Consider the following 15,325-nt stretch of genomic DNA (forward strand, 5'->3'; position numbering starts at 1 on the left):
CTTAAAAGAAGGAAAAGGGGGTTGAGAGAAAGAGATGTAAAGGGAGGGAATTCCAAAACTTTGGGTGTCCATGTCTTCAGTTACCATGATGGGCTGATTAAAATTGGGGATGCACAAGAGCTCAAAGTTGGATGATCATAGATCCTGGAGGTTTTTAGGGTAGGGGAAATTGCAGAGATATAAATAGATGCATCCTACATTACAACTTCAAGTGTACTTCGGATGTGGATGTTCTTGAGTGTTGCCAATGCTGGATTCATCCAGGTGAGGGGAGAGCATTCCATCACATTCCTGACTTGTACCTTATATATAGGGGACAGGTTTTGGGAGACAGAAGGTGAGTTACTCACTGCAGAACTCCCAGTCCCTGAACAATTCTTCTAGCCATGATATTTATCTGGCTGTCCCAGTTCCGTTTCTGGTTAATGGTAACCCCCAGGATGTTGGTAGTGGGGGATTCAGTGATTGTATTGCATTGAATGCCAAGGGAAGATGGTTAGATTCTTTCATGTTGGAAATGATCATTACCTGGTCATTCATGGGGCGGAGAATCTGTTTTGACGCCAATATCGGGAGCGGCGCCTGTTTTTGCATTCTCCGCCCCCTGAAAAACGGCGTACTCTAGGAGTATGTCATGCCGATTAACCACGAGGACCGCCCCGCGTTGCTCCGTCCCCGACCGGCTGAGTTCACGACGGCGTGGGTTACGTGTACTCACACTGTCCGGGAACCTCGTGTGGCAGCTGCAAACTCAGTCCGGTGCCACCACAGTTGGGGGAGGGCAGATCTGTGGGCAGGGGCAGTTTCATTTGGGGCTGGGGGCACTATGGGCGGGCGGTCCGGGTGCGCAGACGGCCGAAGGGGGCACTACTTTTGCGGTCCAGGTCCGCGGGCTGAGTCCGCCATGAAGCACAGCATGGCCGCTGCCGGCCACCGACATGCACATGCACGGCCACAGAACCAGAAATGCTCAGGGCCGTATCGGCAGCTAGAGTTGCGAGCTCTACGCTGCCTCCCTGCTAGCCCCCAGCAAAACGGCGAATCAGTGGCTATTTTGCATCAGTTTTCCTGGCGTAAAAGACCACTGTTTTCACGCCGGCGTAGGGACGTAGTTGCCAAAACGGAGAATCCAGCCTATCATTTTTGACCATATAATGGAGGGAAAGTCATTGAGGAAGCAGCTAAATCATAGAATCATCGATGTTAAGGTTCGTAGAATCATAGAATTTACAGTGCAGAAGGAGGCCATTCGGCCCATCGAGTCTGCACTGGCCCTTGGAAAGAGCACCCCACTAAAGTCCCACACCTCCACCCTAGCCCCTTTATCCCCGTAACCCAGCAACCTCACCTAAACCTTTTGAACACTAAAGGCAATTTAAAATGGTCAATCCACCTAACCTGCATATCTTTGGACTGTGGGAGGAATTCGGAGCATCCGGAGGAAACCCACGCACACACGGGGAAAAAGTGCAGGCTCCGCACAGACAGCGACCCAAGCCGGGAATCAAACCTGGGACTCTGGATCTGTGAAGCAACTATGCTAAACACTGTGCTACCGGTTGCTGCCCTGAAGATGGTTGGCCGAGGACACTGAGCTGAGAAACCCCTGCAGTAAGTTCTTTGCAGTTGAAATGGTTGACCTCCAACAACCATAACCATTTTCTTTACTGCTAGGTATGACTCCAACCAATGGAGGATTTTGCCCTGATTCCCATTGAGTTGAGACTTGTTGGGGCTCCTTGATCCCACACTTTGTCAAATGCAAGGCTGCAATGAGGTCTGGACTGGAGTTGACCTGGCAGAACCCAAACTGAGAATCAGTGAGCAGGTAATTACTCAGTAAGTATTTGATAGCACTGTCGAAGATACCTTTCACCATCTTGTTCATGATTGTGAGTAAACTGGTGGAATTGGCTGGGTTGGGTTTGCTCTATGAGGACAGCATATACCTGGGAATTTTCCACTTTGTCAGATAGATGCCAGTTTTATAGCCACACTAGGGGTGTGGCTAGTTGTGGTAAACCACTGTATTGTATTATACCTGCTGTATGTAACATGCCTGGGCTTGCCCCTGCTGGCTCCGCCTGTGGCTCCTCCCCTCGGGCTCGGGCATAGAGGTGGCTAACCTCCGGCCCTGCCTTCAGTCTGGGGCCGGCTGCCAGCAGGTATCTTTAAGCTAATTAAAGCCACAGTTTCACTCTCAACTCGTCCTCTGATGTTATTGATGGTGCATCACTAGTTCTGGAGAATATATGTTCAGTACTATAGCCAGGAGGTTGTCAGGGCCCATGGCCTCGGCAGTATCCAGTGCATTTGTTGTTTCTTGCTATGCGGTGGAGTGAATCGAATTAAAGCTGGCATCTCTGATGCTGGGGATGTCAGGATGAGGCTGAAATGGATCATTCACTCTGCCGTTTTGGCAGAAGGTGGTTGCACGTGTTTTAGCCTTCATTGTTTCACTGACCTGCTGGACTATCCCATCATTAAGGATGAGGATTTAGGAGACTTCTCTGCTTAGTTGTTTCAAGGTCCACCCCCCCATTCACCACTGGATTCAGCAGGATAGCAGGGCTTTGATCTAACTGTTGATTGTGGAATCACTTAGTTTAGCATACATGTAGACCTGTGTTGTAGCTTCACTATTTTGGCACCTTATTTTTAACTTTGCCTCGTGCCACTCTTTCTATGGTCTCCTACACTGCTTATTGGATAGGGTTGGTTCCTCCGCATGATGGTAATGGCAGAGTAAGGAATATGCTGGGGCATGAATTTACAGATTGTGATTGCATATAATTCTGCTTCTGCTGCAGATAGTTCACAGAGTCTCACGGATACCCAGTTTTGAGTTGCTAGATCTGTTCTGAATCTATCCCATTTAGAACAGCAGTATTGCCACACAACTTAATGAAGGCTGTCCACAGTGTGAAAGTGGGACTTCATCTCCACAAGGATAGTAGGTTGGTCACTCATACCAATACTACTATAGACAGATGCATCGGCTACAGGTCGATTTGTGAGGATCAGATCAAGCAGGTTTTCCCCTCTTGTTTGTTCTCTCACCAACCGCCAAAGGCCTAGTCTGGCATAGCTCTTACTCAGGACTCAGCCATCTTGATTAGTAGTGGCCACTCTTGGCCTTGGGTCCCCACCCAGAGTCCATTCTGAACGCTTGCCGCCCTTAGTGATTCTTCCAAGTGATGTAAGACATGGAGGTGAACTGGTCAATCAGCTGAGAGGGGGTGCATTAGATAGTAATCAGCAGGAGGTTTCCTTGTCCTTCTTGGACCTGATGCCATGAGCCTTCAGTCAGTCCAGAGATATTGCTGAGGACTCCTAGGACAACTTTCTCCTGACAGAAGTATACCATTGTGCCACCATCTCCGATGTGTCTGTCCTGCCGGTGAGACAGGACAAGCCAAGGGATGGTGATGGAGGAGTCCGATACATTAACAGTAAGGTGTGATTGGGTATGTGTAACTACGTCAGGCTGTTGCTTGACGAGTATTTTGGACAGTTTTCCTTATTTTGGCACAAGTACCCAGATGTTGGTGAGGAGGATTTTCCAGGGTCGATTGGTCAGGGTGTGCCATTATCATTCATGATGCTTAGTTAATGCTTTGTGGTCTGTCAGATTTTATTCTTATTCAACTTTTTCTGGTGTCAAGTGTAGTGCAAATAGTGCAATGTTTGCATGGTGTGCATTGTGTAAAGCCACGGAGGCACTGTAATTCCAGTGTAGTGGTTGATTTTAGGCCCGATGCTCAGGCTGTTTTCAGCTTTTTAGGGGCCGTGTTAGCTTTGGAGAAGCTATTGATCCCAGCATTTGTTTCAGGTTAACCCGTATTTGTCCAAACAAGGTTATTAAACATGCCTTTTATAAGAAAGTCGGGTATCCCAGTTGATTACTTATTAATTAGGGTATGCTCAACACTGACACCAGATTCTATCAATACACACATGGGAGTAGATTTTACGATACAGCTGTCTCGGCAGAGAAGTTCTAAGCTGGAACTGCATGTCAGGAATTCAGATTACAAGGCCCAGCCTGCTTGCCCTGTGACCTGGATAGGCTTCTGTCCTTTAATTTTAATCGGTAGAACATTGTTTGGTTCTGATACATAAAATGTCAGCGGCATCCAAATTCCGAATTTGCGCCCTGGTCACGCAAAGTTTCACTCTTGGAGCTCCAGATTGAATATCCCATTTTTAAAACGTGTTGTAACTACCCCAATCGTCCTTATTCAATTTAAAGCCATTTTGGCTTAGGTTAAGGTTTGACACATAATAGATGGATATAATTTATTTTGTTTCCTTTTTCAATTTTCTGGTAATAAAAAAAAAAATCACACAATTCATTTCCAGTGATACAATTCCTTTCATGACCTCAGGGTGTCCAAAGTGCTCGACAGCCAATGAAGTACTTTTGAAGTGATTGTTTTAACGCAGGAAACATAGTAACGGATGTGCACACAGCAAGATCTCACAAATCAGCAGTGTGAAAATGACCCGATAATATTTTTATGAGTGAAATTTATTGAGGGATAGATATTGGCCAGGACACCAGGGATAAATCCCCTGCTTTTCTTCACATAATGCCATGGAATCTTCTAAAAGAGCAGCCTTAATTTAATGTCTTAACAAAAAGGTGGCATCTCTGACAGTGCAGCACTCTCTTAGTCCTACAATGTCCGCCTAGATCTTTGTGCTTAAGACTTTGTACTGGCACTTGAATCCACAATCTCCTGACTATCTTTGCTGGCATATGATCAGGAGAGGGAATAACTGCAAGTGGCAGGAAATGGAGGAGTGGGGGGAGGGTGCAATGATCAGAATAGAGAGGGAGAGAGAGTAAGAGAATGGTTCTCAGCCGTGGCCTGTGGTAACGGTCCAACAACGTTCTACAAAAAAAAAGCATCGAACCGTAATTCATTACTTCGTCAAGATTTTCTATTCTTGTCGTTGCTATCTCTATAACCATTTATGCTTCACTGGATTTTGTTCTGTTCCTGCTCTGGCAATCTGCATTTAACTTCAAACCTAAAACTTATAGCCCTTCATTCTCTTTTATTCAGGCCTGTGTGGCAGTCTTCATTCTTGTGGTCTTCCTCTTAGTTGGAGTGTCTCTTTTTCAAATATGGGAGTTTATTCATACTTTTATGGTTAGATTTACAGGCCCAGAATGCAACTGCTGGTTCGATGGGACATTTTGTTGTGACCAAGGTGAATTTTCCTTGGGTTAGTGTTGTCATGGTTATCCTTTCTTCTGCCTTCTGTGTCAATGACTTAACATGGGATCAGCTTCCTGAATTGCAGTGGTTGACTACTGGCCTTCCACAATGATGCCTTCCTGACTCACGACTTCTTCCAAACTCCTACCCATTAAACTCCCACTGCACTGTGACTCACTTGCTGCTCCAAAGAGACAGCTTTAGCTTAATGGTAGCACGCACTTCTGAGTCAGAAGATTAAGGTTTCACGTCCAACTCCAGCTACTTATGCACGCAATCTTATTCTGACGCTTCAGTGTGGGAGAGCTGTCGGAGGTGGCATCATTCAGGTGCCACCTCCTAAGTGGATGTAAAAGATCACATGATGCTATTTCAAGACATGTCGGGGAACCCTCCTGGTGTCCTGGTCAACATTTATCACTTCGCCGACATCATCGACGTAGGTCATTGCTGCCTGTGGGATCTTGCTGAGCACACATAGAATGTTATGCTTCCCTATAATTAGTAAATACTGTAATTTTTTTTTTTTTTTAATAATTTTTATTGAGGTTTTCACAAAATATCAACAACAAAATGAAAAAGGAACCCAATAGAATTAAATACAGAACAAACTAAAACAACCCCCGTACCCCCTCCCCCCTATACATAAATAATAAATTAACACCCCGAATTAACACAAAGCAAACATAGCAAATATATACACCCCCTCAGATCCCCCAGTGTAGATAAACAAAAATAAAATAGAACCCCCTCCCCCACCTGGGTTGCTGTTGCTGCTGACCATTGTCTACCGTTCTGCCAGGAAGTCCAAGAACGGTTGCCACCGCCTGAAAAACCCTTGTACCGATCCCCTTAAGGCAAATTTCACCCTCTCCAATTTAATGAACCCTGCCATATCGTTGATCCAGGATTCCATGCTTGGGGGCCTCGCATCCTTCCACTGAAGGAGAATCCTTCGCCGGGCTACCAGGGACGCAAAGGGGCTGTTTAGCACAGGGCTAAATCGCTGGCTTTGAAAGCAGACCAAGGCAGGCCAGCAGCACGGTTCAATTCCCGTAACAGCCTCGCCGGAATGTGGCGACTAGGGGCTTTTCAGAGTAACTTCATTGAAGCCTACTTGTGACAATAAGTGATTTTCATTTAATTTAATTTAATTTCAAAGGCCAGAATTTCGGCCTCTTTCGCCTCCTGCACTCGCGGCTCCTCTGCCACCCCAAGTATTGTGAGCCCCCAGCCCGGTCTGACCCTGGATCCTACCACCCTCGACACCGTCATCGCTACGCCCTTCCAAAATTCCTCCAGCGCTGGGCATGCCCAGAACATATGGGTGTGGTTTGCTGGGCTCCCTGAGCACCTAACACAACTGTCCTCACCCCCAAAGAACCGGCTCATCCTTGTCACGGTCACGTGTGCCCTGTGCAGCACCTTAAACTGTATGAGGCTGAGCCTCACGTACGAAGAGGAAGAGTTCACCCCCCCAGGGCATCTGCCCACGTCCTCTCCTCGATCTCCTCCCCCAACTCCTCCTCCCACTTACCTTTCACCTCCACCACCAAGGCCTCCTCCTCCTCCTGCATCACCTGGTAAGTTGCCGAGATCTTCCCCACTCCCACCCACCCCCCCGAGAGCACCCTGTCCTGTACCGTGCGTGGCAGCAGCAGCGGGAATTCCACCACTTGCTGCCTGGCAAATGCCCTTACCTGTAAATACCTAAAGGTGTTCCCCGGGGGGGAGCCCATATTTCTCCTCCAGCTCACCCAGGCTCGCGAACTTCCCATCCACAAACAGGTGCCCCAACCTTCTTATCCCTGCCCTGTGCCACCCCGAAAACCCTCCATCTATTCTCCCTGGGACAAACCGGTGGTTCCCCCGTATTGGGGTCCACACCGAGGCCCCCACTTCCCCCCTGTGCCGCCTCCACTGCCCCCAGATTTTGAGGGTAGCCACCACCACCGGGTCATGGTATACCTCATTGGAGGGAGCGGCAGCGGCGCCGTTGCCAGCGCCTCCAGACTCGTATCCTCACAAGACGCTGTCTCCAGCCTCTTCCATGCAGCCCCCTCCCCCTCCATCACCCACTTGTGCACCATCGCCACATTGGCGGCCCAGTAGTACCCACAGAGGTTGGGCAGTGGCAGCCCCCCCCATCCTTACTCCGCTCCAGGAACACCCTTCTCACCCTCGGAGTCCCTCGCGCCCACACAAACCCAGTTATGCTCCTGTTTACCCGCCTAAAGAAGGCCTTCGGGATAAGAATGGGGAGGCACTGGAACAGGAACAAAAAGCTTGGGAGCACCGTCAACTTAACTGACTGCACCCTACCTGCCAGGGACAGCGGCAACGCGTCCCACCTCTTGAACTCCTCCTTCATTGGCTCCACTAGCCTCGTGAAATTAAGTCTCTGCAGGGCTCCCCAGCTCCTGGCCACCTGGACCCCCAGATACCTGAAGCTCCTCTCTGCCCTTTTTAGTGGGAGCTCGCCAATCCCCCTCTCTTGGTCCCCTGGGTGAATCACAAACAACTCGCTCTTCCCCATGTTGAGCTTGTACCCTGAGAAATCCCCGAACTCCCTGAGGATCCTCATTACCTCCGGCATTCCCCCCACCGGGTCCGCCACATATAGCAGCAAATTGGCCCCATAGAGCGACACCCTATGCTCCTCCCACGCCGCACCAACCCCCTCCAGTTCCTCGACTCCCTCAGTGCCATAGCCATGTGTTCAATCACCAGTGCGAAGAGCAGGGGGGACAGGGGGCACCCCTGCCTCGTCCCTCGATGCAACCGAAAGTACTCAGACCTCCTCTTGTTCGTGGCGACACTCGCCATCGGGACCTCGTACAGCAGCCTAACCCACCTGACAAACCCCTCCCCAAACCCGAATCTCTTCAGCACCTACCACAAGTACCCCCACTCTACCCTATCGAAGGCTTTCTCAGCATCCATCGCCACCACTATCTCTGCCTCGCCCTCCCTTGCCGGCATCATAATAACATTCAGGAGCCTCCGCACATTCGTGTTCAACTGCCTCCCCTTTACGAACCCCGTCTGGTCTTCGTGGATGATCTGCGGCACACAATCCTCAATCCTCGTGGCTAAGACCTTCGCCAGCACCTTGGCATCTACATTTCACAACAAAATCGGCCTGTAAGACCCACACTGCAGGGGATCCTTGTCCCGCTTCAGGATCAAGGAGATCAGTGCCCGGGACATCGTCAGGGGCAAAGCCCCCCCCCCCCCCCCCACCCCCCCTTTCCTCATTGACGGTCCTAACTAGCAACGGGCCCAACAGGTCCACATATTTTTTATAGAATTCGACCGGGAAACCATCCGGCCCCAGTGCCTTCCCCGCCTGCATGCTCCCTATCCCTTTGGCCAGCTCTTCCAGCCCAATCGGGGCTCCCAATCCCGCCACCAGTCCCTCCTCCACCTTCGGAAACCTCAATTGGTCCAGAAAACGGCCCATTACTCCCTCCTCCAGTGGGGGCTCGGACCGATATAGTTCCTCATAAAAGTCCCTGAAGACCCCATTGATGTTAACCCCACTCCACACCACACTCCCTCCCCTATCTTTAACTCCCCCGATCTCCCTAGCTGCGTCCCGCTTCCGAAGTTGATGTGGCAGCATCCGACTTGCCTTTTCCCCATACTCATAAATCGATTCCTGGGCCTTCCTCCACTGCGCCTCCGCCTTCCTGGGGGTCACCAGGTCGAATTCGGCCTGGAGGCTGCGCCTCACCCTCGACAGTCCCTCTTCAGGCACCTCTGCATACCTCCTGTCTACCCTCACCATCTCCCCATCATCCTCTCCCTCTGCTCTCTCCTCTCCTTGTGGGCCCTAATGGAGTCCTGCTCTCCCCTAACCACCTCCTTCAGCGCCTCCCAGACCATCCCCACTCGGACCTCCCCGTTATCGTTGGCCTCCAGGTATCTCTCTATGCTTCCTCGGACCCGCTCACTCACCTCCTCGTCCGTCAACAGCCCCACCTCCATGCGCCAGAACGGGCGCTGGTCCCTCTCCTCCCCCAGCTCTAAGTCCACTCAATGCGGGGCGTGATCCAAAATGGCTATCGCCGAGTACTCGGTATCCTCTACCCTCGCCATCAGTGCGCTACTCAAAATAAAAAAGTCGATCCGGGAATAGGCCTTATGAACGAGCGAGAAGAATGAAAATTCCCTGGCCTTGCAAATCTCCAAGGGTCCACCCCTCCCATCTGGTCCATAAACCCCCTCAACAGATTAGCCGCCGACAGCTTCCTACCCGTCCTAGGCCTGGAGCGTTCCAGTGCCGGATCCAACACCGTGTTAAAGTCCCCCCCATTATCAGGCGCCCCACTTCCAAGTCCGGGATCCGACCCAACATGCGCCGCATAAAACCCGCATCGTCCCAGTTCGGGGCGTACAAGTTGACCAGCACCACCCTCTCCCCTTGTCTGTCACAATGCTTGACGCCTCGAACGACACCCTCTTTCCCACCAAGATCGCCACCCCCCGATTTTTGGCATCCAGCCCCGAATGAAACACCTGACCTACCCACCCCTTCCTCAATCTTACCTGGTCTACCACCTTCAGGTGTGTCTCCTGGAGCATGACCACATCCGCCTTCAGCCCCTTCAGGTGCGCGAACACGCGGGCCCGCTTGCCCGGCCCGTTCAGTCCCCTTACGTTCCAGGTTATCAGGCGGATCGGGGGCTACCCGCCCCCCTCCCCCGCCGACTAGCCATAACCCCTCCTCGGCCAGCCACGCGCCCGCACCCCACACCCGGCCCGTTCCCCACGGCGGCAGACCCCCGTCCCAACCCCCTCTACTCGCTCCAGCTCCCCCTTGACCATACCAGCAGCAATCCGGTTCCCCCCCACCCCACCCCCCCATACCCCACATCTCCCCCCCTCCAGCTAGGACCCCTCCGACTGCTTTGCTCCCCCCATTGCACTTCCGCAAGTCAGCTGACTCCTGCTGACCCCGGCCACTCCCGCCTCTCCTTCGACTCCTCTCATTGTGGGACATACCCTCCTCCTCCATTACCCATCAGCAGGCTCTCCGCCTCCACCTTCCATCCTAAGCGCGGGAAACAATCCTTGCTGCCCCGCCCCGGCCTGCCCCCTCCAGCCTTCAGCGCAGGAAAAAGCCCGCGCTTTCCACCTGCCCGGCCCCGCCACCTCTGACGCAGCTCCTTTTACAGGCCCAGTCCCCTCACCACCGACTCGGGCCTCCCCCTCCCCCGTGGGGTCTCATCCCCCCTACCGGCCATCCACCCCTACTAACCCACTCCAAGAGCCCACCCGACAGACCCAACCAAAACAGTGCCCAACCCACCCTAACCACCCACACCGAACCAAAAAGAAACAAGAGCAAAGAACCCCCCCTCAAAATATAACACACCAACAGCACCCCCGACCACCCATCCCGACCCTCAGTTTGTGTCCAGCTTCCCGGCCTGAACAAAGGTCCACGCCTCCTCCGGGGACTCAAAATAATGGTGCCGGTCCTTGTAGGTGACCCACAGTCGCGCCGGCTGCAGCATGCCAAACTTCACCCCCTTCCTGTGCAACACCGCCTTCACCCGGTTGTACCCGGCCCTCTTCTTCGCCACCTCCGCACTCCAGTCCTGATATATTCGAACCTCCGCGTTCTCCCACCTGCTGCTCCTCTCTTTCTTGGCCCACCTGAGCACGCACTCCCGATCAGCGAACCGATGAAACCGCACCAGCACCGCCCGCGGCGGCTCGTTAGCCTTGGGCCTCCTCGCCAGCACTCTATAGGCCCCTTCCAACTCCAGGGGCCCCTGGAAGGACCCCTCTCCCACCAGCGAGTTTAGCATGGTGACCACATAGGCCCCCACGTCCGACCCCTCCAGCCCCTCCGGGACGCCCAGGATGCGCAAATTCTTCCGCTTCGACCGATTCCCCATCTCCTCGAATCGTTCCTGCCATTTCTTGTGGAGCGCCTCGTGCGCCTCCACCTTTACCACAAGGCCTAAGATCTCGCCCTCGTTGTCAGAGATCTTTTGTCGGACCTCGCGGATCGCCACCCCCTGGGCCGTCTGGGTCTCCAGCAGCTTGTCGATAGAAGCCTTCATCGGCTCCAGCAGGTCCGCTTTGAGCTCCCTGAAGCAGCGCTGGATAACCTCCTGCTGCTCCTGCGCCCACTGCATCCACACTGCCTGGTCTCCGCCCGCCGCCATCTTGCTCTTCTTCCCTCGCATTTCTTTGGGTTCACCACCACTTTTTTAGTCGCCCCACTCCTGGTCCAAGCCATACACTGTCGGGGGAATATTGCAATCTTCTTCCCACACCGGGAAATGTCGAAAAAATTCCGTTGGGGGCCCTGAAAAGAGCCCAAAAGTCTGTTCCAAGCGGGAGCTGCCGAACGTACGACTTACCTCTGCATAGCCGCGACCGGAAGCCAGTAAATACTGTAATAGCCCACACGGGACCTCCAGGAGAATGACTATCTTTCCCGTGGTCCTTGCGGAATACGAGCTGCCCTCCTCAGGGCCAGTAACTCTATTAATTTCAGTATAAAAGGTCATCCAAGAAGGCACCAACCAGCGAGGAACCCGGTAGGATTTACCAGGCGGTTTATATATTGTAAGTAAAACTTTGTTTCTTTATTTTCGGTGTGTCCTGATTAAAAATACTTTGGATTGTCTTAAGGTTATGAAAGGCTTAATATAAATCTTTCAGAGATAGTGAATCTATTTTCCTGTGATTCAGCCTATTCTTAGTGCTAATCAACTGTATATCTTAGATCAAGGAGGGGGGTTATTTGCTGCTAGCCCCTTTATGCTGATCACTTCTCTTTTACATTTCTATTTTTGTAACTTTTTCCAATTAAGGGGCACTTTAGTGTGGCCAATCCACCTAACCGGAACATCTTTTGGTTATGGGGGTGAGACCCACGCAGACAGGGGGAGAATGTGCAAACTCCACACGGACAGTGACCCGGGGGCCAGGATCGAAACCGGGACCTCGGCGCTGTGAGACAGCAGTGCTAACCACTGTGCCACCGTGCCGCCCCCAACCTTTACATTTCTTGCTTCAGCTGCTAGGATGACATTCTAATACTTTCTGGTTCTGTTTTGGAGATCTCATTTAGTCTGGGTGTCACTAACAACCCAGGAGATCATACCCCAGCAGTAAATCTGTCTCGCCTTCCGTGATGCAACAAGTCCATCCTTCTTTTCCCCTCACCCTTGCAGAGCCAGGAAACCAAAGAAAAAGGACCTAGAGAGTGGCTTCAACTGATGGGACAATCCGTAAATCCCACTCCTCCTCAGTGTATGTCACATATACTCTACTGATGCCATCTAATGGGGAGTAGGACTAAGGGATTAGTTTTGGATTGTGCCAACTAGCTGAGTCACATGGCTCTTTGTTTGACCAGTATACTTTTTGGGTGGGTCTCTAACTTTGGCCTTCAGTGCACACACGGACATGGAACGCCCTTTCTATACACAACTTCAAACCTCGCCCCCGTGAGGACCCTCTCAGAATTCAGCCACTTTACCCCCTCCTCCTACCCCCTCACAATGTTCTGTTCACTTTGAACTCAATGGACAGGCCCCGGCTGAATTCCCAATAAGCGCTCCTTTCGAAGGTAATGCTAGGCAACAAGGAGTGCCGTCTTGTAAAATGACCCCTTTATATCGTATCAAAGATATGTTCCAGGATTTCGAGGATGCAGTGGAGGCTGAAACATTCAGCATTACATTCAGGGACCATTATATTGTTTTCTAAACTTTAATTACACTTGTATTGAAAACAATTTTTGAAACATTCCTCTCTTGGTTTTTAAATTTTGAAAAATTATAAATGTGGTGCCAGTTTAAAAGCTTAAAAACACAATGTCGAACTTAACAACTGAAGCAATAAAACAAACAAACCACAATGCTGACAGATAAATGCTGAATGTCCGTTGCAGAACTAGCACGCACTCTTTGTTAAGCTCAACAAACACAATTAGTACCAGCCCAGTAAATAGAAGCTACTAATGACAGCAACACATGTGTGGTAGGAAGTGAGCTGGTTTAACGCAGATAAGGCAGTATTTGTATTTAGGGCAGAGTGTGGGGAGAAACTGGATGGATGCCTGGTTTAGGACCAGAGCACGAGCTGGATTTGGCTCAGAGAGCTCTTAACGCTAAAAACCGCAAGGCTTTATTGCAACTGTTCCCCCTTCAATGCTAGCCATTCACACACAGCTGTGGTGGACGAGTTTGTGACTTGTGGTCCACGCTGGATACAGAAGTATTGTTTGTATGTCGGGTTTTCAACATCACGAGATTAAAATTGTGCACAGGGTGTGTGTTACAGGTCGTCTCTGTTCTGGCAATGTTACCACGTTAGGGAATTCGGTGCAACAGCTATTTTGAGTTTCTCATCCCTGTCCAGATATTTAGATTTATAAATTTGCAAGGTCACACAAAACTAACACTTGTTTGAATCGGAAGGCTTGTTAAATAGCTGTTACACTATTAGCAAGTCCCTTGCTCCCTCTTTAGGCTTCTCTTCCCGGTTGTGGAGTTTGTTATTAAGTTCTGTCAGTTAAAAAACAGGAAATTTGGAGTGCAGTCCCCCCCGCCCCCACCACTCCTCAGCGTAAAAATAGTTTGAAATTTCCCTCTCACGACTTTCATGGTGGGTCGGGTAGCCCAGCTATTGTGTATTTGTGTAAATACACAAATGTGTATTTACAGTCATTTGAATCTCATGAATATTCATTAAATCCAGCTCACTGGAATCATGTCCCCACTTCCAGGACAACAAGGGAGCCTGCTTCTTCAGCTGGTGCGTCAGTAGCCGGCTGGCTTAGTCGCCGTGCTCATAAAAGGCGGAGCTGGTTCACTGCTTTCCCAGGGGAAAGCAGGTCAAATTCTTTTTTTTAAATAAATTCCTTTTTTTCCCAATTAAGGGGTAATTTAGCATGGCCAATCCACCTGCCTCACACATCTTTGGGTTGTGGGGGTGAGACCGATCAATGGAGCCTTCGCTAACTTTTACTGTACACGTCTGAGCCCCCGGAGGGGGCCTCGAAAATAAAACAGTCCCTCGATGGGTTGGACATATCAGTCATAGGGGAGGAAAGGAGACAGGTACTGGAAGCACCGCGAGGCCTGGAAGAGATCATGGAATGCCTTAATTCCTTGCAGTCAGGGAAGGCACTGGAACCGTACGGGTTCCCGGTGGACTTCTATAAAAGGTTCGCAGCAGCACTGGCCCCACACCTGTAGGAGATGTTCAATGACTGGCTGTCGAGGGGGGACCTGCCTCCCATGCTAGCATCGATTTCATTGATCCCCAAGAAAACAAAGGCCTGACGGAATGCAGGTCATATAGACCCATCTCACTCCTGAACATGGACAGCAAAGACCTGCCGGATGGTCTGGCGAGGCAACTGGAGAGTTGCTTGCCAGGAGTGTTCGTGGAAGATGAGATCTGGTTTGTCAAGGGCAGATAGCCAATGACGGACATCAGACGCCTGCTGGAAGTAATTATGACCCCACCCAGGGAGGGGCACCAGAAGTGATTGTTTCCCTTGACGCTGAGAAGCCATCAATTGAGCAGAATGGAGGTACCTCATGGAGGTGCTTGAACGATTTGGGCCAGTGTTCACCTCATGACTGGGGACTTCAGGTTGCGGCGATGCGGAGCTAAGCCGCACATTTCAGCAGCTACCGCAATAACGGACTTTTGGGCTCTACAGATGAGCCCCAACGGAAATCTTTTGATTTAATCCCGTGTGGGGAGGTGAAGTAAGGTCCCCCCTTATGTTGTATGGCGGAAATTAGCAGTGGAGCATCGGAGAAAGAGGCTCTGGAGCAGCGGCAGAAATGAGGGGGAAAAAACAAGATGGCGGAGGGCGGAGATCGAGCAGCATGGGGGCCGGACCAGCAGGAGTTCATTAAGCGCTGTGTGGAGGAGCTTAAAAAGGAGGTGCTGGCACCAATGCTGTTGGCGATCGAGGGGCTGAAGGAGACCCAGAAGGCCCAGGCGGTGGAGCTTCGTAAGGTGAGGGATAAAACGAATGAGAACGAGGACGAGATCCTGGGCCTGGCGGTAAAAATGGAGGCGCACGAGGCGGTGCACAGGAGGTGGGC

The sequence above is a fragment of the Scyliorhinus torazame genome, chromosome 6, assembly GCF_047496885.1.
Source record: "Scyliorhinus torazame isolate Kashiwa2021f chromosome 6, sScyTor2.1, whole genome shotgun sequence".
NCBI lineage: Eukaryota > Metazoa > Chordata > Chondrichthyes > Carcharhiniformes > Scyliorhinidae > Scyliorhinus > Scyliorhinus torazame.